A 25,032-nucleotide genomic window follows, 5' to 3' on the forward strand; every position below is an offset into this window, starting at 1 on the left:
GACATCGCAGAAAGGGCTTTAAAAGAAATGCCACAGTCGGACGTCGGGGCGACATCACAGAAAGGGCTTTAAAGGAAATGCCACAGTCGGACGTCTGAGCGACATCACAGAAAGGGCTTTAAAAGAAATGCCACAGTCGGACGTCGGGGCGACATCACAGAAAGGGCTTTAAAAGAAATGCCACAGTCGGACGTCGGGGCGACATCACAGAAAGGGCTTTATTCACAAGTAAATAATACTCATAATCAACATTCAATTCATGGAAATAAACGGGTTAGTCCATCCACAGGAATAATCATTTAGCCAGAATTAGCACTCATACGATTCACCGGAGTCTCTGTCATCAAAACTGGCACTTGTCAGGATAAGATGATACTGAACTTGGACATAGAATAGATGATTCAAGGAAATATATGACTCTGCAGAGTTTGTACAAAAATTTCCCACAGCCAACGGATTTCCGTAGTCACGAAGGACTAGTTCCGTTTACGGTATTTCAGAAGAAACCCAGCTAACCAGTACACACCCATCCTACCTCTCGATGCTAGGAATCACCCTAGCCATCGTCCAAGAAAAACTTTTGAGACGGGGAGATCACAATCTCGAATAGCATGGGATCAAATTTATATACGCGCGCTCTAAGGGGTGCCCCCCTCTCGGTCCCAACCGGAAACACCCATGCCCCCTGACCGGATGACTGGCTTTAATCCAGGGCCATGGAACCATCATCCCGGCCTCTCCTTTTGGTGTGTACCAGAAAAGCGGTTTGCAACTTGCTAAGCCATATTTCTTGCGGAGAACATGTGGTATTACAGGGAAGGAAATGGGAGGAACTGGACTGATACGGTTTGACACTGCAGTCACATAGTCTGGCATAAGACTGGCATGCTACAACACTGCCATCTTACCCATCCTCATGCCAACACATGGCCATTCATATTCACATCCATCCACTTATGGATCATCGAACTCACTTACCTCAACAATGCATGGAAATAACGCTCATCGGTATGCTCAACAACATGCCATAAGACTAACTAAATGCAAAACATGCCAAGACACTCATCATATCAAAAGTTCAAACATGCTTGCCTGGTTCGGAGTAGTCGGAGCCTAGCTCGGTGAAGTTTGCGGTCCCGTCACCTCCTTCGGTATCTATGGTATAAAGAAAATATATGTGCTATCGTAAATACCACGAGGTGCACAAAAAGTATTCCAATTTTTTTTCAAATAAATATGATAAAAAACTAGACAAAAATCTGAAGTGGACAGAAAAAGAATCAATCAAAAATACTATTCTGTTTAAAAGTTATAAAGGTTTTTGTCCAGGGACTCATTTGTAATGAAACAGAAAGTTTCCAGGGGTTAGCTTATAAAAACAGAAAATGTTTCAGTATTGAATACGCCAGCCCAGAGGGGAAAGCGCATTTTGCCCGAAGGCGTTTCCAGAAAACGATTCATTTAGAAGAGACAGAGAGGCTGACGGTGGGGTCCCACTCGTCAGGTTTAAACTTTCAAATGGGGGGGGGGCGAAGCTCGTCGGCGCCCGAGAGCCGCGGTGGTCGCCGGCGGCGATCCACGGCGAGGCAGGGGGATCGGAGGGTACCTCCGTGATCAGGGCTCCTTCCCGCGTCGGTTGGTGGTGGTGGTGGTCGCTGGCGAGTACCACGTCGACGGCGAGCTTTGCTCCGGCGGACGGCGGCTCGGGTGGTCGAGGGACTCGTCGGAGAGGGCTGCAGAGATCAAATTGAGGAGGGGGTTAGGCTCCTGGTAGCTAGAGGGAGTAATTGACGGGGTTAGAGCGCCGGAGATGGCCTCACCGGAGCGAATCGTGGTGGAGGCCGAGGCGGATTGGGGCGGCCGGAGTTGGGGGAGGAGACCTCCTCGAGGTCCTCCTAGTGGCCTGGCGGGGCGTTGGTGAGGTGTAGTGATGATGCGTGCACGAGGGTGAGCTCAAGGGCCCTTTATATAGGCGGCCCGAGGCGGTGGCCGTGAACGGGGGTCTCCGGTGACGATTACGGCGGCGCAGGGCTTGGTCGGGGTAATTAGGACGTTGTGCGTCATCGTGGAGGTCCACGGTTCCGTTTTGGTGCTAATCGAGCTGGAGTTTGGTGCTTTGGGGGTGAGTTTGACAGAACGGGGCGGCGCGGGCCCGTCGGCGGCAGGGAGCGCATCCCGTGCTTGCCGGCCACGGTGGCGGTGCCACGGGCGTGCGCTGGCACGCATGAGGCCACGCGGAGAGCAGAGGGGCGATGGGCGGCGCGGAACGGCGTTGAGCCGCCGTTCTGGTCCCCTGTCGGCTGTAACGGGGTCTCAGCCACCGCAAGACACGCCGGCGCGGGTGGCCAGGGGCGCCACCGACGCCGGGAAGACGCCAAGCGCGCGTGCGGGGGTGCTGGCCAGGGAGAAGTGGCCGCGCGCAACGCGCCAAGCGCACTCTTGACGCGTGAGTGAAGCTGACGGACGAAAAACAACACTGAAATCTGAATTTACTGAATTTGCAAAGGAACAGTGCAGCTCAGGTGTTCGACAGAATGTTTTTGGCCTCTGGGGATTTTTCCTTGAGCTGATTTTTGGTAGAGTGGCTTCTCATTGCTCAAGTAGGCTGCCTGAATTTTGGTGGAATTTTTGGATAAGTGTAGATATGAATTTCACCAAATTTGGCAAATCTGGTCCAAACTTGCAGAGACTGAATTTTGAAAATTTTGAAAAGGGGAGGAGTGGATCAAGATGGTTCTGGGTTGTGGGTTCAAAGGACTATCCAGGAGAGTTGGTTTGAGGTAAAAACTCAAAAGCAAAAGGGTACTTGCTTTGAAAACCACTCAGGCTCCAAATAATTTGCAGAAATGGTTTTGAGGGAAAAATAATTAGAATAAAATCCAAAACTTTCTTGGATGAGTTGGGACAGAGAACTTAGGTTGATTACAAGGAGGAGGGGAGGTTTTGGAGGGGTTTTACCATATGGGCAAAATACAAAATCATGGGTGGTTTCCAAGGTATGAAAATCCCAAATTTTCATAGAGTTTCTTTTTAAAAGAAAAAAGATTAAACTCCCAAGGAAATTTTTGAGAGGAAACCAACAGAGAAGAAGTTTCAAAAGATCAAACACCATAGTTTGAAAAACTAAAATCCTTTCCAAAGAAAAGGAAGTTTTTAAGAGGAAGGATTTCTGGAAAAGGAATTTTAAATGCCCTCAAAAAAATCAACAAAGTTTTTGATGAAAATCCATTAAATTTTTTGGGAGTGTCACACCTACCCTACTGGAAAGACCTAGAGGTCCGCTCCTCAATCGACGTGATGCACGTGACGAAGAACCTTTGCGTGAACCTGCTAGGCTTCTTGGGCGTGTATGGGAAGACAAAAGATACACCTGAGGCACGGGAGGACCTGCAACGTTTGCACGAAAAAGATGGCATGCCTCCGAAGCAGTATAAAGGTCCTGCCAGCTACGCTCTTACGAAAGAAGAGAAAGAAATCTTCTTTGAATGCCTGCTCAGTATGAAGGTCACGACTGGCTTCTCGTCGAATATAAAGGGAATAATAAATATGCCAGAGAAAAAGTTTCAGAACCTAAAGTCTCATGACTGCCACGTGATTATGACGCAACTGATTCCGGTTGCATTGAGGGGGCTTCGACCGGAAAACGTCCGATTAGCCATTGTGAAGCTATGTGCATTCCTCAATGCAGTCTCTCAGAAGGTGATCGATCCAGAAATCGTACCAAGGCTAAGGAGTGATGTGGCGCAATGTCTTGTCAGTTTCGAGCTGGTGTTCCCACAATCCTTCTTCAATATCATGACGCACGTCCTAGGTCATCTAGTTGACGAGATTGTCATCCTGGGGCCCGTATTTCTACACAATATGTTCCCCTTTGAGAGGTTCATGGGAGTCCTAAAGAAATATGTCCGTAACCGCGCTAGGCCAGAAGGAAGCATCTCCATGGGCCATCAAACAGAGGATGTTATCGGGTTTTGTGTTGACTTCATTCCTGGCCTTAACAAGATAGGTCTCCCTAAATCGCGGTATGAGGGGAGACTGACTGGAAAAGGCACTCTTGGAAGAGACTCAATAATATGCAGGGACGGATATTCTTGGTCTCAAGCACACTACACAGTTCTACAGAACTCTACCTTGGTGACCCCGTATGTCGACGAACACAAGAACAGTCTGCGCTCCAAACACCCGGAGCAGTGCGACGACTGGATTACATGTGAACACATCAGGACTTTCAGCAGTTGGTTGGAAACACGTCTCAGAGGTGACAACACTGTTTGTGATGAGTTGTACTTGTTGTCCAGGGGACCATCTTTGACTGTATTGACTTACAAAGGATACGAGATAAATGGGAATACATTTTACACGATCGCCCAAGATCAAAAGAGCACCATCCAAAACAGCGTTGTCCGCTTTGATGCAGCAACCGAGAGCGGAAAGAACACATATTATGGTTACATAGTGGACATATGGGAACTTGACTACGGACCTGATTTTAAGGTCCCTTTGTTTAAGTGCAAATGGGTCAATCTGTTAGGCGGCGGGGTACAGGTAGACCCACAGTACGGAATGACAACAGTGGATCTGAAAAATCTTGGGTACACTGACGAACCGTTCGTCCTAGCCAATGATGTGGCACAGGTTATCTATGTGAAGGACATGTCTACCAAACCGAGAAAAAGAAAAGATAAGGAAGCGAATACATCATACGATGAGCCAAAGCGCAACATAGTTCTTTCAGGAAATAGGGACATCCTGGGAGTGGACAGCAAGATAGACATGTCTGAAGATTATGAGAAGTTTCATGAAATTCCTCCCTTCAATGTCAAGGCTGACCCAAGCATCCTGATAAACAATGAAGATTATCCATGATTACGGCGCAATAAGAAAATGACACAAGCGAAGAAAAAGTAAAGACTTTCTCCCGCAACTATTATGATGATACCATGCCAAATTTGTAACAGACGAACATGCTACCATTGTTCGTTTTGTACATGCACATGCTATGTGGGTGAAATTATGATACCATCCCAACTTTCAACTTTTTCAGAGTTCATTTGAAATGCTTTCATGTCTTATGGTTCGAAACTTTGATACTTCGAAAGTGATTGTCCATTTTGTACACGAAGTGCATCAAGTTTTTGTCATAACCCTCTCTACTTTTTGGAACATGCTATGTGGGTGAAATGATGATACCATGCCAACTTTCAACCTTTTCAGAGTTCATTTTGAAATGCTTTCCAATTTCAGAGTCATTTAGCTCAAAGAATGAATTACTAGCAAACAGAATGAACTACAAAACTTTTATGAAAATAAAAACAATCAATTAAAATATTATGTTATGATCAACTAAAATAAAACTATAATATTCTTCAATAGCAAAAAGAATATAATTTTTGTGACCTAAAATCAAACTATAAGTATTTAATTGTAAGTATAAATAAAAAATAAATAGCAAAGAAGAAAAAAAATCTATTTTTACAGTCAAGTTATTCATAAACTAGTGATTCACACAAATTTTTAAAAATTCAAATTTAAACTATTCAAAATTTAAAACTAATGGCACTAACAGAAAGTTTATAATTTTTGTGACCTAAAATCAAAAAGAAATCACTAAAAAACTATAAGTATTTAGTTGTAAGTATAAATAAAAAATAAATAGAAAAAAATTCTATTTTTCTAGTAAAGTTATTCATAAACTAGTGATTCACACGAATTTTTAAAAATTCAAATTTAAGCTATTCAAAATTTAAAACTAATGGCACTAACAGAAAGTTTATAATTTTTGTGACCTAAAAGGAAAAAGAAATCACTAAAAAACTGTAAGTATTTAGTTGTAAGTAGAAATAAAAAAAATAAAAAACCAAAAAAATGTAGAAATAAAAAAGAAAAAACCAAAAAAATGCCTCCTATTGGGCCTCCACGGCCTGAATACGACTAGAAACCCTACATGGGCCAGGATTCAGGCCCGTAGAAGGCCCAATAGGCCCACAGGCAGTAGCAAGTTTAGGCCCGAAAGCCTGCATTAGAGAGGAGCTCGAATGAGGAGGCACACCCGCGCTTATAAACCAGTGCCGGCGCCCTTCAGCTAGCGATGTGGGACTAAACTTTTGGGCGGGGGGCAGCAAAGGCCATTGGTCCCGGTTGGTGGCACCAACCGGGACTAAAGGGGGTATTGGTCCCGGTTCGTGGCACCAACCGTGACCAATGCCCCCCTTTAGTCCCGGTTGGTGCCACCAACTGGGACCAAAGGCCGCCGCTTCCTGCCCTTTCGGCTGCTGAAAATTGGCATTTGGTCCCGGTTCGTGGCACCAACCGGGACCAAAGAGGGGCATTAGTCCCGGTTGGTGCCACGAACCAGGACCATTGCTCTGGCTATATAAGCCAAAACTTGTGAAATTTTGACCAACCGCTCCCATTTGCCCCCAGGCCGTTCGTCGTCGTCATCGCCGCCCCGAGCCCGTCGTCGCCTCGCGCCGTCGCCCCGTGCCCGCCGCGCGCCGCCCCGAGCCCGTCGTTACCCCGCGCCGCCCCTTCCCTGATCCCGTCGCCGTCGCCGTCGCCCCGCGCCCGCCGCCGTCGCCCCGCCCCGTCCCCGAGCCCGTCGTCGCCCCGCCCCGTCCCCGAGCCCGCCCCGCCCCGTCCCCGAGCCCGCCCCGTCCCCGCGCCGTCGCCCCGCCCCGTCCCTGCGCCGTCGCCCCGCCCCGTCCCCGAGCCCGTCGTCGCCCCGCCCCGTCCCCGAGCCCGCCTCGCCCTGCGCCCGCCGCGCGCCGCCCCTTCCCTGACCCCGTCGCCGTCGCCGCACGCGCCGCCCCTTCCCCAACCCCGTCGCCGTCGCCCCGACCACACGCCGCCACTTTCGGTCCGGCCGCCGGCACCCTTTTTATCACTGATTTTAGGTTGATGATATGATGATGTTGATGATATGATGATGTTTTTTTTTCTGTTGATGATATGATGATGTTTTTTTCTGTTGATGATATGATGATGTTTTTTTTCATATATGCATTTTTTTCATGTATGTACTAATTTTTTTAAGTTGTTAGTAGATATCGATTTTAGGTTAGTGCATTTTATCACTGATTTAGGTTAGTTGATCGATTTAGTGTATTTTATGTTTGTTGCATTTTAGGTTAGTGCATTTTATGTTAGTGGAGAGGAAGAAGGAGAAGACGAGGAGAGGAAGAAGGTCAAGGCGGCTGTTGGCTCTGTTTATCCTACTGAACCCGGCGCAACTTTTCACTGCCGGCCGATTCTAGAAGGATATGCTAGGGTGATGGTGGATGAGATAACGGAGGGATTTGAGGACCTCCAGCTTGACCACCCTACCGGTGAAGGGGAGACTCGGCTGGGGTTTGCTCTGAAGACTCCATGCCTATGGTGGAAGGAGCTCATCAACCTTCCGAACTGGACGCCACCGCCTCCTTCTCCTCCTCCGGCGAGTCAGGGCACTCCGCCTCCACCGCCTCCTCCTCCGGCGAGTGACGATCAGGGCCCTCGGCCGGCTCCTTCTCCGGCGCGTGGCGGCACTCCGCCTCCTTCTCCGCCTGCGCCGACGCGCCCGAGCAGCCAGCCTCCTCCTTCTCCGCCTCGTCAGCAAGGGCGGAAGAGACCTGCCGCCGCTCCAGCTGCTCCGGCGCGTCGTAGTCCTTCTCCTCCGCCTCTTAAGCAAGTAAAGAAGACAACCGCTCCATCTGCTCGGTCGGCGTCTAGCAGTACAACCAGAGGCGGGAGGACATACAGATTCGTTCCTTCTCTGAAGACTCCAGAGAAGTTACCATATGAGAGAACCCTAGAGGAGAACGCCGAGATCGCGCGAGAAGAAGTGAGGAACTTCTTTGAAGGGGTGAAAGCAAAGAAACATCCACCTCCGGAGGAGAAGGTAGATAGGGTGAAAGTGAAGCGCACTTTGGCTGCCCTGACAAAACCACCAAAGTCTGATCCGCCGAAAGGAAACTATGACCGCATTATTGGAAAGGAATTTGCCGAAGCGGAGCGGTCGGGAAGTACTGTCAGTGATCAAAGGCTAAAAGAACGACGAGCTGGGAAACAAATTGCCCAGCTCGGCGAACAAGCGAAGCAATCGTGCCCCCCGCTCAAGGTGCCTAGCCACAACGTCGCTAATGATCCGAGGATGGTGCCCGGTTATAGCAATCTTGCAGATTACCTGCCTGACGAAGTACATTATGAACCCATGGACGTGCAGATACAAAGATACGAGTACGGGAAGCCTCTCGTCAAAGATGAAAGATCTCTATCAACGATGATGCGAAGATTGCATGATTGGTTCTTGAAAATTTGCAGAGACTCTGGGGGGAGGAGTACTTTGTATGTGAAAGTTAAAAAGGAGCATGACCTCGTTGGAATTGATCTGTTGCCTGTTCCATTTGAGGAGTTCTATCAGTTTTTCAATCAATTGGCCCTCGATAAAACAACGGTCGCCTGCTACTATCTGTAAGTAGTACTACTTCTGTCAATAAGTTTCTCTATATAGCTTAGCTCTTTCATTGCATGTATTTATAATCATCCTCACTATATTATGCAGATTGAAGATCGCCGAATTGAAGAAAAGACAAGTCGGTGATATTGGGTTCATTAACACATATCTCATAGATGCAACTCAGGTTAAACTTCATGCCGCAGCTACCGAGGCCAACTTGCTACGATCGTTCGTAATAAATCAAAACAAAGATATAATACTCTTTCCTTACAACTTCAGGTGAGTGTTACTGTCTTGTGCGTATTCGGTTTCCCTTATATATTAGTCAAGGTTATAGTAATGTAATTCATGAGTTATGCATGTGTGTGCAGTTTCCACTATATTCTCCTAGAGATTAAGCTTGAGCAGGGAGTAGTAACCGTCTTGGACTCTAAACGAAAAGATCCCCAGGAGTATGCGGACATGACTGAAATCCTCAAGAAGTAAGTTAAATCGATCGTTATCCACCATATCAGCAACTTTGTTCATTTCCTGATATCAAGTAATTTTTTTCTTTGTCCGGCAGGGTTTGGAGAAAATTCACCAAAACAGTTCCGGGACTGCCGAAGGAGCTGGAATTTAGACACCCGAAAGTAAGTACTATAGTAGCATGTTCCGCGCATCTCCTAGTGATTCAAGCGCTAGTTTCATCAATACCATTTAGCATTCTTGCTTATCAGTTTGATTGACCTCTATTTCTTGTAAAGTGGTTGTTGCAGGAACAAGGGAATGATTTCTATGGATACTACATCTGCGAGTCCATCCGCCACACGACCTGTGAGCGGGGCGGGTACTCTAACGAACAATATGAAGTACGTAAATAACAACATTCACAATTTTATTTTATTACCATCATTTGTGTTGAGTTTCATTCATTTATATATATATATATATATATATATATATATATGTATTGACCCCCTTCTTCAAATTAGATGTTTCGGAAGCGGGATGAACTCCTAGCACCAGCTCGCATGCGAGCAATTCAAGAGGAATTGGCGGCATTCTTTCTTGACCACGTAATCCCTGAAGACGGAGAATTCTATGTGGACCCTGAGTCCGTATGATTATATTTGTAAGAGATAATTATTGTATATATGTAGCCGGTAGTGTCAGATAGATATACGAGAACTTGTTGTTCGACCAATCTCTCGGAGAAGGAGAGGTGGTCGATATCACTTCTCTCTGTATGCATATATGTTCATGACGATCTTCTGTTTCCTTCATTTGCTTACTAGCTAGCTAGCGTGTCTAGTCCTCTCTATACGTATGTATAGTACGTAGCGTCGACCAAGCACGGACATAACAGAGGACACTTCTCTCTATTAATTATAGCTAGCTAACACAATATATGAAACACCTAAATTAACCCCCCAAAACCCCCAACCCCCCCCCCTTTCAAAAAAAACAAAAACCCCAGCCACAGAAGTGCTGACGCGTGGATGCCTATTGGTCCCGGTTGGTGCCACCAACCGGGACCAAAGGGTCTCCTGACTGGGCTCTGCGCACTGCCCACGTGGAGGGCCTTTAGTCCCGGTTCTGGATTGAACCGGGACTAAAGGGGGGAGGTATTAGTACCGACACTTTAGTCTCGGTTCCGGAACCGGGACTAAAGGCCCTTACGAACCGGGACTATAGGCCCTTTTTCTACCGGTGGGTCCATGCAAGCTTCGAATAACAGGGTATGCCAGTGAGTCCTCGAAGCAGCAGCATCCACGTCGAAGCTGCTTTTATTTCCTTCTCGGGCATTGCTCGTCCATCTTTACTTGATGTAGTGGTACAGCGTAGCATACAAGGTAGTGCACAAGCACTAGCTCAGCTTCCATTTTTATGAAAGATTTTAGATTGTTTCTTAATTGCAAGACACCTAGTTAAAGAATCATCTCTGATTCTATATTAAAAATTGGTGTGTGCTATGATACTTTGCCTGGCATTTTTTGTTAAGAATTGAACTGAGTACTGTGACCACTATAGAAGGTGTGGATATTGGTTATATGCAATGACAATAAATGTACAATGGCAGTGTAAGTACTCATTTTTTATAATTCAAAGAGACGTTGGTGTGGATATTGGTTATTTGCAATAACAATCAATGTGCATTTCTTTTAAATAAACTCGGGTATCTCCGGGTTTATGAGTTGACGTTGGTAGGGATACTCGAGAAGAATAACGTAAAATAGTAGTCATTCATGGATCCATCAACCCCACACCCGATCAGTTGCTACCCTTTGAGCCCGCCATGGTGTATGTGGCACCATTTAACTATGATATGCTCTGACGGCCGGGTATTAGAGGAGAAGGTTTAGTGTATGTATGAAACTGAAGGTAATATTCGTTTTTGATCTCATTGGAGTATGGGAGTCCCAAATGAGTTGAAGTATAAATCCAGAACAGAGGAAAAAAATTGTAGTCTAATTTGTAATAAGCTTCTTGTATGAATTTGAACTGTCGGCGCTAAAAAGTACAATACCAGGACACGTCCGTGGGAATATGGACCAACAACATGATACCCAAGGGTACGTATGAAGAGATTGAGCATAAAATGAAGCAAATAATCGTATTTATTACATGGAATGTTCAATACTTTGTCCCAAAATGAAAGCAAGTTTGATATAATTATGTAAAATATGAAATAAAGGTAATAAGAAAGTCTTCATTTCTTCACGACGACTCCATCCTCGTATTGCCTCACTAGTTGTTGGACAAAATCTGGAAGTGCCGCTACATTGTCTCTGATGGTAAGAATGTCCATTAGAATGTTGGCCCTAACCTTGTCAATGCATGCCTGTGTTGACGACAGGAAGTAAGTATGCACCACAAGGATGAGTGTTTTTTAATGAAAATGTTGTAAGGAAAATTATGGATGGCTTACTGAATTGAGCTCTTTGGCGACCTCTGTCTCATTCCAATTCTTCATGAACTCCAAAGTATAAAGACCACTCTCAACCCTGCATAATTAGATATAACCGGTATATAATTAAAACAGTAAAATCTTGAATTATCATGAGACATAAGGTTAGGCAGAAGAAATTCTTACTCAAATCAGTGATGCAAGTTGAATGTATAACAAGACCAGTGTTTAATATCGCATAGGGAAACAGTAAAAAATGAAGTTTAAATACCTGGATACATCTTCAGTCTGATAGTTCTTAATCCAGTTAACTAATACGTACATTCATCACGTGTTCTGGATAGGAATGTACAGCGGCCGCGTTACCAAATGGAGAGTTAATAGAATACTTGAAGCGCCGCTGAGGCTGAGATTTGTTATGGGTAGAAAGACTGAATATGTAAATAGGAAAAAAAATGTAAATTGCTATAGCTGTGATGGAGAAAAACGACGACCACAATTGGCGACCATAGAGGTGACACTGGCTACCATGGCCAGGCTAAAGGAAGGGGGGATGATCACCTGGGTATGCTCCTGTGAAGATTAACGATGAAAACCGATGATGATCTGGGTATGCTTGTGGAGAATACAAACGAAGGAAGGTGAAATCAGCGGGGCGTGGGCATGTGAAAAATGAAACAGCAGGGAGAGTGGATCATGTATAGGTATGTAGTTCTCAAAAAAAATGTATAGGTATGTAAAATGCGTGCTAGATGTTTTGATTTCCTCCCGCTTTAATTCCTCGACCAAATTATGGCAGTGCATGAGCCCTTTTTTTGGTAGGCAATCAAATTAAAGCGCAACTTTTATTTTTGAAAACGGTCGAATTAAATAGCAACAGAATAATGAGAAACATTATGATAGGTACATACTAATATATCCGCATGCAATATTATTGGAAGGTGGGAATCGTGACTGGCTAATAAATATTTTTAATATTATGGAAGGTTCAAATTCGTGTAAATGCCAATGTATTTAATGTTTTTGACAGGTTGGGGGTTGGGCAGTTCTAAACCCGATCTATCTCGATAGGATGATGAGTTGATCGAATGATTGATGCTCTAGGTGCCCAGACACCTAGGTGCCCCAAACATTTTAGGTGCCCCAGACAAATTTTTCCTACTACCGGGTGTAGTTACTCCCACTTTTGTTTCATACATTCTTGATATATAGTATCTATCACATTGGAGAGTATGTACACGTATTATGTAGTATATATACTACTTTTTTGGTAGTATGTATCATATTTTGTGCATACTCCATTTCATGTACAAATATGTACGTATTTCACAATGATAATATGAGCTCACTTGCAATTTTTTCATATAACTCACTTTGGAGTATCTTAGAAATAGTATATGAACATACTGAAAATAATAAAGTAGAGTATATAGAACCACATGGTAGTATATGAGAAATGGGTGTAGCTACACCCGGTAGTAGGATGCATTTTCCCTACATACTACCACATATATATAGGAAAATGGTTGTGTACTCCTGGGAGTACGTACTCCCGCTCCTCATATACCACATAAATGAATCTATTGTACCTCTTTATTATTTGTAATATACTTCATTAATAATTATTAGATATCTCAAAATGTCTTTCACGAAAAAAAATCATGTGTGTCTCATATTTTCGAAGGTTTACGTATATACTGATTTATTTGTATGTAAAAAGATATATTACAAAAGGTACGTCGCAAATGATATTTTTTCAACAAAACTCGTATTGAGGTATCTTAGAATATTTGATGAAGTATATTAAAAATGATAAAGAGGTATAATTATTGAGTACACGAGATATATTGAACATGGGAGTACATACTCCCACGAGTATAGGAAAATTAGTCATATATATATATATATGTGTGTGTGTGTGTGTGTGTGTGTGTTATGGTCACTACATATCTAACATAGTAAATGCCATGTCTTGGCACCTGCAAAAATCATATTTGCATATGTGTAACACAAGCTTATATGACAATACCTTCGGTTTATCATCTGAAACAAAAACGGACCAAACATTAGCTACTGTTATTTTAATTTACTGACATTGATGCAATTTCTCCGTGATTAACAGATCCAAGCCTTCAGTGAATTCATTAGCTACAGCAAACATATATAAAAAGAACTTGCTCAAAGGCAGTGTTTTAACAAAATACTGAATGAATAAGGTCAACTAGACATGGCACCTGTAACCAGTCTGATTGAAACTTTTAGTAGTACACTAGCAGGTTGACAATGTGAACTAGGATTTAGGATAATCATAGTCTGATTGCTATGGACAAGAAGGCCGATTGCGGTATAATTTAGCCCCATGAAACAAATACATGCATCTCCAGAATAACATCCAGTGCCAAGTCACTACAAGCGTTTCCATAGTCGACGAGAACGTCTCCTCCCAGAGAACGAATATCCCTGAAAAGTCTGAAATAAATCCAGAAAAATGCGAGCACCAATGCCAAGTCTAGTACTTAATCCTCGTCGACACGTTCCACCACAAAGAGCACACCGTCTAAGCAAGCTCAGTTCATCCATGTTAGCTGACACACCTTCGAAGTATCTATAACTTTTTATTATTTCACACTATTATCATATCACTTTTATATACTTTTGGCAATAATTTATACTATTTTTATTTATACTAACCTATTAACCGTCTATGCCAAATGCCAACTCCCTTTTTTTGGGGGGGGGGGGGGTGTTATTAGGTGAAAAATTGACGGAGCCAGAATGACCTGAATTTTTTTTGTGGATTTTGTATAGAATATATCATAATTTTTGGTGGATGAATCAACGCAAGACTGCACATGTGGGTACCACATGGATAGACCATGTGACCTGCGGCCCAACCACGCAATCCATCCATGTGGCTAGACCGTAAGGTGGTTGGAGCTCTACTTCAGGCGTATGAAAGCTAATTTATGAAAAAAAATCGTGTAAAAATTCCAGCACGATCAGAGTTATGAATCTTCGAATATTTAGGAAACGGTGTTAGGCCACAGAAACAGTAGCGAAAACAGAGAAAGATCCAATCTCAGAGAGGGTTCCACCCTCATGGAGCCATGGTGGCCAAGGACCAGAGGGGGAATCCTTCTCCCATCTCGGGGGAAGGCCAAGGAAGAAAAAGAAGAAGAAGAAGAAGAAGAAGAAGAAGAAGAAGAAGAAGAAGAAGAAGAAGAAGAAGAAGAAGAAGAAGAAGAAGAAGAAGAAGAAGCGGGGGGCCCTCTCTCCCAGTGGAGCCAGAGAGCCGCCAGGGGAACCATCGTCATGGCGACCATCCCCATCAACTTCGCCTTCTTCATCAACACCTCCCTCACCTTCCTCCCTCTTTATTCAGCGGTCCACTCTCCCACAACCCGCTGTAACCCTCTACTTGAATGTGGTTCTTGATGTTACAGATTTTATCCAATGTATTGCCTCATCGCTATTATGTGTGACTAATTTCTTTTTGTCCTATAGGTTAATTGGTGATCATGATGGGTTTGAGTGACATGTTTTTTTTGTCCTTTGGTGCCCATCATATGTGTGTACACGTATGTGGATTACGCTTTAGGGTGTTGCAATATGTGATTGATTTGCTTATGGTGGATTGCGGGAGTGATAGAAACCTCAACCCCAGTTCATGAGTCGTTGCATATGGGATGAACATGGACCAAATTTATCTTAATGCTAGGGTTGGGCTTACCTTAATGAACTTGTTAGTAGTTGTGGATACTTACTAGTAGTTCCAACTATAAGTGCATAAAATTCCGAGAAAGGGATAGCAGAGGCCTTTCCCGCACAAAAAATTGCAATGGCAGTTATCTGTTTAGTTATCAATTTCATAGGGACAATTCCCCCGCACATCCAACCACCGCTTTTCCACAATCGTTATATTTATTTTATTTCATTTTTATTTAAATAAACCTAACTTTTATTTACATGTTCTTTATTATCTTACAAATATATTCCATTACACCTACAAAGTAGTTTATTTCTTATTTCTAGGTAAAGAAAACATTGCACGTAGAGTTGTATCAGTGTTTGATATAACTTGAGAGAATGTTAATCTTAAATTTAACTCCTGGTTAGGTTTGACGGTCTTACTTAGCGAAAATGCTATATCTGATCCCCTGCTCATGGGTTATCATTAGTTTACAATGTTTTTTTTTTCTTTGTTGCGGCTTTTTTTCCTCACCACTAATATAGTTTTTAATTGTGCTCCTGTGATATGGACCAATCTCTTTATTGCTGCTTGTTCAGACTCAACATGAAATGGAAATAAAATGAATATATGTGTAGAAAGCTTTAGGGAGTCCACGCCGAGCAGGCCATGACAAGGATCGGTACAACACAATAATTGATCCGAAGGCTACAACTCTTGGGTTTGCAATTCTCAGCCGTTACATGAAGTAGATCCAATGGAATGGATGACAACGTAAGTTATTCCCACACTATATATGGGTATTGATATAGATGTATGGGAAAAGCTGGTGCTCAACCGACCGACATTTTGTCTGACGTCCACCGCGTCCTACGTCTTCCACGCGTCATCATGGGCCCATGCACCGCCTCTCTCCCTCATCCTTATCTTCATTGAAACGCTAGCCACATACTAGATCCCTGCAACTGGGCACCAGTTTCAAAAGGCAAACCACAACAAGCGGTCTGTTGCAGACCCACCAGGAAGGAACCGCGTGAGGGAGGGCAACGAGGGCGACACAACCTCCACCGGCGGTGGCTTCCCGACCATGGCGGGGCGGCTGGCCCGAGCGGTCGCCGTGGAAGCCACCCAGGTGTCGACGGTAAGAGCCATGCCGCATCTGCCCGTCGCAGAAGTTTCTGCGACACCGTCAGGTCGACCTCGTGTAGCGGAAGCCGCCCATGCTCGTCAGGCCATGCGGACGCACGCGCGATGAGTTTCTGGAACAGCGACGGACTTGCAAAACAGCGATGGCAACAACGACGGTGCGCTGCGACATCCTTTCATTACAAAAAAAGTCTGCAACATCATCCATGTTGCAGAAGTTTTCTCTGCAACATCATCTCTGTTGCAAAAAGATGAAGCTGGAAAAAAAAACTCTGTTACAAATGTTTCTACAACACAAGCTTTGTTACAAAGGCTTCTGCAACACCGTCTTTGTTGCAATAGTGAGGACGGAGCTGGGTCGTTGGATAACGTCAGATCTATCGGCTGTCGAGCGGGCAGATCTTTTTAAAAGAACCGTCGGCCGACGCATAGCACAATTTGAGGGGAAGACCATCATGACTATCTTTATTAATTATTTAAACCATGCTTACATCGTTTGCTAAAGAAAAAGGTGACTAAACGCAGAAGCATGTAGCTGGTCGAGATTTCAGGTACAAGTAGTCATTTTGATGGTCAATTGAAACTGTGATACCAGATGACGATTCAACTCAGATGGCAGATCACATCTTGGAAAATGTGTCAGCCAATGCCGGGCGCATGAGCTTGCCCATCTCGTTAACAAACTTGTCCATGGTGGGGCCGGGCATGCACACGGGGACTGTGATACCCTCCTCGCCAATGGTGTTCCTTACAGCAATGAAGAAGCTGCCGATGCCTGGTAAGGCGACGACTCCGCCATTCGCCGGACCGGCATACACCGGCTTGCCCCAGCCGAAGTCAAGGTCGCGGATTCCAACCTTGGTCACGTCCGACACGAGGTAGGCGCGCGCCACCGCAATGTGTGGCCGCCCGCGTTGTGCCATGAGCGCTGCCACGGAGAGGATGTACTCCACATCCACCTGCCGCTTTGCCTTCATCACCAGCTCCACGGCGTAGCTCACAGGGTTGGCGAGCAAGTCACCGGCAGTGGAGATGGCGACCGGGGAAGCGAAGGCGTTGCCATAGTAGCCGACGGGGATGATAGTGTCTTTTTTGCCACGGATGTTGACGGTACAGATCATCCTCATTTCCTCGTCGGCATGGGGGGGCGGAGCTGTCGTGCGGCACCTCCACAGGCACCCCGTGATGACCTCGAAGTTGGTAGCTTCGCGACTGAGAGCCGACGGGAGGTGAGATCGGATGGCGGAGATCTCCCGCCACCCAATGAAGAAGGAGCGGTGCACCATGAATTCAAAGGGCACGATGGCGTCATTCATGTCCATCACATCATCGTACTCATGGTGCGCAAAGCGCGGTGGGAGTAGTACATCATCGTTCAGCAGCGGCGCCTGCAGCAGCTCGCGCCCCCACACCGGCTGCACTGTTGGCGCCGGCGCACCCCGAGCCAGCTCCGCGATAGCACCCAGGAGCTGCACCATCCCCGCCGCATCTGCCATCGTGTGCTGCACCCTCACAGCCATGATGAAGCCTCCGCAAGCGAGCCGTGTCACCTGCGTGCATGCAGGAGGCTCAGTATTGGATGACACGTTATATAGTTATAGGGTACATTTTAGATGGATTTTAAAAGTCTCAGCCGATTCTGAAAATTGCATTATTTTCCCGTTTATAAGCCAGTGCATTTTTTGTGAAAAGTCTCGACTGTTTTTTTGAGGTTTACCAAAGCCGAAAGTTGAGGAAAGCATACCTGGAAAAGGAGGAGCGGCAGTCGAGGATACCGCAGGAGCCGGGGACGTCGAATAGGAGCTCGTCGAGGCACGGGAAGGGCGGCCCCAGGGCCGCATCAAACTGGTTGAGGCGGACGTCGGCATCAGCCTCGACGAACAGCATGCCCTCCCCGGTGCAGTCGACGGCGAGCTTGCGGCCCTCGAGCTCCCTAAGCCGCCCCGCGAACGGGTAGTAGTGCACGAGCACCGCCGCTATGGCGCCGCGTAGTACAGGCGCAGGGTCATCGTCCCGGCCGTCATGCTGCCGGAAGAAGTGGATGATGGGGACCTGGAAGCGGAGCCCGTCCTGGTCGTCGATGTCGGAGAGCCTCTTCAGCTCCCGCGGCGTAGGGGCAGCGGGCGGCACCACCACCGCAAGCTTCCTCCTCACGGTGAACTCCAACGCTGACGAGCTGGCCATGCTTATGCACTTGTGAGTATGTATGAGGAGGTAAAAAGGAAGGTTGTTATTTGTAGGTACTATATACGGGAAACACGTTCTATTTGTAGGCTGATAAGATGCCAGCGTCAATGGGAGAAGCTGGTCCAGGAGGGCCGTTTTTTCCGCGAGACCTAATACCTCTGGCGATTAGGGTTTCGAGCGGAACTTGCCGGCGCACGCCGGATCTGCACAGCGGGGCGTCTCGGGATTCTGCGGGAAGATGTCTACATCAGCCAGCGGCGATCATCGGGCAGCGGACCCGGTCTCCCCACGGACGGCCAGGGCCCTACTCGAAGAGAAGCTCGGGAAATTAGGGATCACCGATGAGGAAGCGACACCACTCGTCATCGATGATAGAGAAGAAGGTAAACCGGCGAAGTGGCTACTGGCGGGTAGGGTTTTGCATCGGAACCTCCTCCATATCCAAACCATAACCAACGCACTTCGGCCGGCATGGGGAAACCCTAGGGGACTCCAATTTCGATCGATGGGAGAGAACACCTTTGTGGCAGAATTTGAATCTCAGCGCGATCATGATCAGATCTGGGAAGGTTCACCTTGGCATATCAGCAAAAACGCTGTAATCTTGGCTGATTTTGAGGACTGTATGAGACCTGATGAGGTTTAGTTTGATCGGCTCAGCTTATGGGCTAGGGTTCCAAATCTTCCGTACAATCTGCGGAACGATGCTTGGGGTAAGTTGATTGCGCAGCAAATTGATAAGGCAGCCACCTCTATACAGTTTGATCATGTGGGTGGATATTTGCGTGCGAGAGTCTCCATAGATGTCAAGAAACCAATAAGGCGATGGATCTTGATTGAATCGGCAAAGAGGGGCAAAACTGATCTATATAACATACAATATGAGCAAGTGCCACACTTTTGCTTCTCCTGTGGACGTCTAGGTCATTCAGACCTCTATTGTCCCAATCCTGGCCCTAGGGATGAGAAAGAAGAGCTGCAGTTTGGGCCTTGGTTAAGGGCACCAGAGGATAAAAAGAAGGCTACTTCTGGCGAGGGCACAACGAAGGAACAACATGCATACACAAATAGCCAGAGGGAGTCTCGGAATTCAACTAATGCTGGCAAGGAACAAGCGGAGGTGAACTCTCCAGTCAAGAACAGATCACAAAACAAGAGGAAGGAGGCACCAAAACAAGTGTACCGGCCAGTTGCTCCTTACCGACGGCAACAGCTTAGCTCACCCAGAAACTATAGATGCTCAGGTATTGGAGGATGGTGCACAAATCTCTCTTGAAGAGGAGGAAGGGGTTGTGAGGGAATCGAAGAAAAAGAAACCTACACCTGAAAATTCGGCAGAGGCTGCACAGCAGTCCTGCCGATCGCAATGAATTGTATGAGTTGGAACTGCCGGGGGCTTGGGAACCCCAAGGCAGTTCGTGAGCTTCGCAGCGTTGTGAAGCAAGAAGTTCCTGCCCTGCTGTTTGTAATGGAAACTAAGATCAGGGCGAAAAGAGTTGAGGATTTGCGTTACCAGTTAGGTTTCGCGGGATGTTTTGCAGTGGACAGTGAAGGTCTAAGTGGTGGCATAGGCCTTTTCTGGTCCAAGGAATATGATGTTCGGTTGAAAAACTACAGTTCCAGCCATATTGATACATTGGTGCGGATGAAGGATCAAAGCTCGTACGAGTGGAGATTCACAGGTTTCTATGGAGCACCTAGAGCTGAGAACAGACACCATAGCTGGCGCTTCATGAGAACCTTGTATGCACAACCGCATGCTGCGTGGTTATGCATGGGTGACTTTAACGAGACTCTGTATGGTGATGAACACTTTAGCCGTTCGGCGCGACCGGAATGGCAAATGCGAGCTTTCAGAGAGGCTGTTGACGAGGTTGGTTTCCAAGATCTAGGGTGGACGGGGCTGCCCTGTACTTGGGATAATAGGCAGGATGGAGATGCTAACGTTAAGGCCAGGCTTGATCGTGCTTTTGCAAACGAGGCGTTTCGTCAGCATTATGAGTTCATCCGAGTACGGCATGTCAGTGCGGTGGAGTCGGACCACTGTTTCGTCATCGCAGAGATCAGAGATAAACCACATGACCAGGGGGGTCGGCGATCGAAACAGTTCCGTTACGAGAATGTTTGGCAAACTCATATGGACTATGAGAATTTGGTCACAGAAAGCTGGTTGAAGCAGACTCGTTCTCCTGGTCTACAGGGGATAGTTGAATCGCTGGGTGCGCTCCAGGGAACACTTGAGCCGTGGGGAACGAGAGAATTTGGATGTCTCTCACGATCAGTCCGGCAGCTACAGAAAAAGCTAGATAAGTTGCGGAGACAGTCCATTGGACGAGGGCCATCAGACGAAGAGAAAAGGACCGCGGCTAAGCTCCGGGAGGCTCTTAAACTTGAGGAAATATGGCTCCGGCAGCGGTCACGTGTCAGTTGGCTCCGAGAGGGAGATCGCAATACTGGCTACTTCCAAGCACAAGCCAAACAACGCCAGCGTTTGAATAAGATCATCGATCTAAGAAGAGCGGACGGTTCGGTTTGTGCTGACGCTAATGAAATAAAGCGGAGATACAATCATTCTATCAAAATCTATATACATTGCAAGGGGTATTTGATATGAGTGAGTTGTTGGATTATGTCCCTGTAAAGGTGACACCGGAGATGAATCTGCATCTTGACAAACCGTATGAACCCCGAGAGGTAAAAGAGGCTTTATTTCAGATGGCTCCTTCAAAAGCTCCTGGGGTAGATGGATACACTGCGGGTTTCTTCCAACGTCATTGGCAACTTCTGAAAGATGATGTCACAGCAGCGGTGCTTGGGTTTCTCAATGGAGGAGATCTACCGGTGGGACTCAATGATACTTCCATAACTCTTATCCCAAAGGTGAGACACCCTCAGATGGTCCACCAGTACCGCCCCATTGCATTATGTCCCGTCTTATACAAAATAGCTGCCAAAGAAATTGCGAATCGTATGCGGGGCTGCATGGACGAAATTATAAGCGAGGAACAAAGCGCCTTTGTTCCGGGCCGCTTAATAACTGATAATGTTCTGGTGGCTTTCGAAAGTGTTCACACTTTGCGAAGAAGGAAGAGGGGGAAGAATACGGCATGCGCGGTTAAGCTCGATATGATGAAAGCATACGACCGTGTGGAGTGGCACTACCTGGAGGCTATTCTTCTCAGACTTGGCTTTACCAACACATTAGTCCGACTGATTATGAAATGCGTTACTTCTGTGCGCTTCTCGGTTCGAGTAAACGGGGAGCTGCTACCCTACTTCACCCCATCAAGAGGTCTTCGGCAAGGCTGCCCAGCTTCACCATTCTTATTTCTCCTTTGCGCAGAAGGCCTTTCATCTCTTTTAAAATTTTATGGTGCCGCCATTGACAGGGGTGTAAGAGTGAGCTTTCGGTCGCCCTGGGTTAGTCATCTACTGTTTGCGGATGACTGTCTAATCTTCATCAATACAAATGCAGCCAGTGGGGAGAGACTTAACCAAATTTTGTGGATCTATGGGGAAGCATCGGGACAGTGCGTAAATCGGGACAAAAGTGCAATATATTTCAGCCCGAATACCCCACAAACATCCAGGCATGCTTTGAAAGGGATTCTTGGAGTGCATGCTGAAACCTTCAGCGAGAGATATCTTGGACTTCCAACAGCTGTTGGAAAGATCACAAGCGGCACCTTTGAGCATATTGGGGATCGATCAAAAGGGAAACTGCAGGGCTGGTCTGAACGTCTTTTTGCTTGTGCAGGAAGAGAAACCTTGTTGAAGTCCATAGTGCAGGCAATACCCACGTTCAGTATGAGTTGTTTCTTATTGACAAAGAAAGTATGCAAGAGTTTGACGTCCAGCATGGCCAAATATTGGTGGAGCAGTTCTATAGATCGTAGATCTCTTCACTGGATATCATGGAAAGGACTAACAGTTCCTAAATGCAAAGGTGGTATGGGCTTCAGAGACTACCACCTCTTTAACTTAGCACTACTGGGAAAGCATGGCCGGAGATTCATGACAAATCCAAACTCCCTTAGTGCTAGAGTTTTGAAGGGGAGATATTTCTCAGACACTGATTTTATGCAGGCCAATGTTCCCCATTCCGCCTCGGCAATTTGGCGTGCTATAGTGGCTGGGCGCGAGGCTCTCAGTATGGGCCTAGTCCAGCGTGTGGGAGACGGGACCACCATCAACGCTTGGACAGATAAGTGGATTCACACCACAGCTCCCAGAACCCCGCTGCTAAAACCTCCTAATACCAATGTGGAATGGGTTAGTGATCTGATCGACACAGCCAACTGGTCCTGGAAGAGGGAGTTGGTACGGGAAACTTTCATCACACCCGATGCTGAAACCATACTGAATATTCCATTACGACGAGGGGGTGGAGAAGATTTTCTAGCATGGGCGTTTGAGAAATCAGGCATCTACAGTGTGAAAACAGCGTACCGAGCTCTTATGAACCGCAACGAGCAGTTGGCTCCAGGTGAAGGGCAGGCTACAGGAGCTTCAGTAGATCAATCACATATGTGGAAATCGCTATGGGCTCTCAAAGTTGTCCCAAAAGTGCGTGTTTTCTGGTGGCGAGCCCTTCGAGGCGTTCTACCTGATGAGAAAACGCTACACCATAGACATATCAGAGATGTCAGTTTATGCAAAGTTTGTCAAGCAAAAGAGGAAGATCTTGAGCATGCATTGATACACTACTCTCATGCTCGACAGTTCTGGGAAGAAGCAAGGCTGGTCTTAGATATTAAGCTGCCAAGGCTTCATCCATCCTCTTGGGCAAGTGACATCTTATGTGGCCCAATGTTCACTGGAAAGGAGCGCGCAACAATAATCACTATCATGTGGTCTATTTGGAGCTCCCGCAACAGGTGGACTCATGACGGCGAAAAGTATGATCCAGTGACCTCTATCCGACTCACCAGAGAAGCTCTGGCCTTACTCGACGTTCCCAAGCAGCAAGCTTCTTTACTACCGGGACATGGCTGGAGGTCACCAGAACTGGGCCAAGTAAAAATCAATACCGATGCCGCTGTTCAGCATTTGGTTGAGATGAGCGGAGCGGGAGGAGTCGCCCGCTCAAAAACTGCGCTTTTAGGCGCATGGAGTAAACCCCTGCATGGGGTCACCGACCCGATGATTGCCGAGGCACTAGCTTTGCGGGATGGAGTTATCTTTGCAAATCTACGGGGCTATGCTCAGGTGATGATGGAAACCGACTGTCTAGAGATCGTTAATCTCTGGAACACTCGCCTCAACAGTCGCTCTGTTGTGGCACCAGTCTTCAACGAAATAGAGGAGTTTGCTGCTAGTTTTGATTCTTTTGAAATAAATCATGTAAGCAGATCAGCTAACGGTCCAGCGCACCTCTGTGCGCAGCGGGCATGTAATATGTCTGTAACCGAGAGCTGGATCTCTGAAACTCCTAGTTTCCTGGTTAGGAGCCTCATGGCTGACTGCCCGGCAAACACTTTTGTTTAATAAAGCTCGAAGTTCTCTGCAAAAAAAAAGACGCCAGCGTCAGACTAGTAGATGGCCGTCGATTCAATTGAGATTTGGCGTTCACATATTGTGCAAAAAAAATCCCCCATGGATAGGTACATAACTTCTCCCTAATTAAGCTCCCCATATCCCTCCCGATTTCCTCGCTGCCAACCCACGCATCTCTCAGATCCACTTCTCCCATGGCCTTAGGGCATGTACAATGATACTATTTTAGGGGTGCCATGTAGGATAAATTATGAGGTGGAGGAGAAAGAACTCATAAGAGAAGACGTCTTCTCTTATTTAAAATAAGACAAAAGATGATCTCTTAGCATAATATGTCTCACCATATTTTTAGGAATTGCTAGTTATTAAAGATAAGGCTAAGAGATGACTCATTATAGACATTTTTCTTTGTCATCCCTAAATTACATGCAAAACTTAAAATAATACTATCTTATCAACCATTGTACATGCCCTTACATGCACAACGGGCCTTCTTCGCTCATTGTTGTCGAGCAACACGGCAACTTCACCGCCCACTTCCTTCCCATCCACCGCGCCAGAGCGCCACCCTTCCGTACGTGTCGCGGTGCCCATCTCCAACCGGGGTGGCCGCTGGTTGGTTGCCTAACCATGCAACCCGGAGGATCAATAGATGCAGGGAGGATCGGTAGCCGTAAGAATCAGCCCACGCTCCTGTTGGATGATCTTTTTTGCTGAATTTGTTGTGTCCATGCAGATACTATTTTGATATTGTATGAGTATATATGCTTCCAAATATCCAACCCGTCACACGCCTAGTCTTGTTGGTGCCTATACTCTGCCTGCTACTTGTTTGTTTGGTGTCCTGACAGAGAAGATGTGTGCCTGGCCAGCCATGTGATTAGCCTGGTCCAAATTAAAAAATACTCCCTCTATCCCATAATATAAGACGTTTTTTGACTCTAGTGGAGTGTCAAAAAAACGTCTTATATTATGGGACGGAGGGAGTAGGAAAGAAAAGAAGTTGCTTAGGGCATCTCCAGCCGCGTCCCCAGGAAGGCCTCCTCAGGCTTTTTTTTTGCGCCGGCGCCGAAAAAACGGCCCAGTCGTGCCCCCAGGAGCCTGATTTTTGCCGGCCTAGGCCGAAAACAGCGCCGGCGGATCCAGGCCGAACCCGGCGCGCTGAGGGGCGCCCGGGGCGCCCGGGTGAAC

At 46.4% G+C, this 25,032-nt stretch overlaps 1 pseudogene; it reads right to left on the bottom strand.

The window, feature by feature from the left end:
- Positions 1-16,766: 16,766 nt before the first annotated feature.
- Positions 16,767-18,342, bottom strand: LOC147957003 (benzyl alcohol O-benzoyltransferase-like; annotated as a pseudogene).
- Between the last annotated feature and the right edge of the window lie 6,690 nt (positions 18,343-25,032).

Source organism: Triticum urartu, chromosome 7A, assembly GCF_056163025.1.
Source record: "Triticum urartu cultivar PI428250 chromosome 7A, HENAU_Tu73, whole genome shotgun sequence".
Classification (NCBI taxonomy): Eukaryota; Viridiplantae; Streptophyta; class Magnoliopsida; order Poales; family Poaceae; genus Triticum; species Triticum urartu.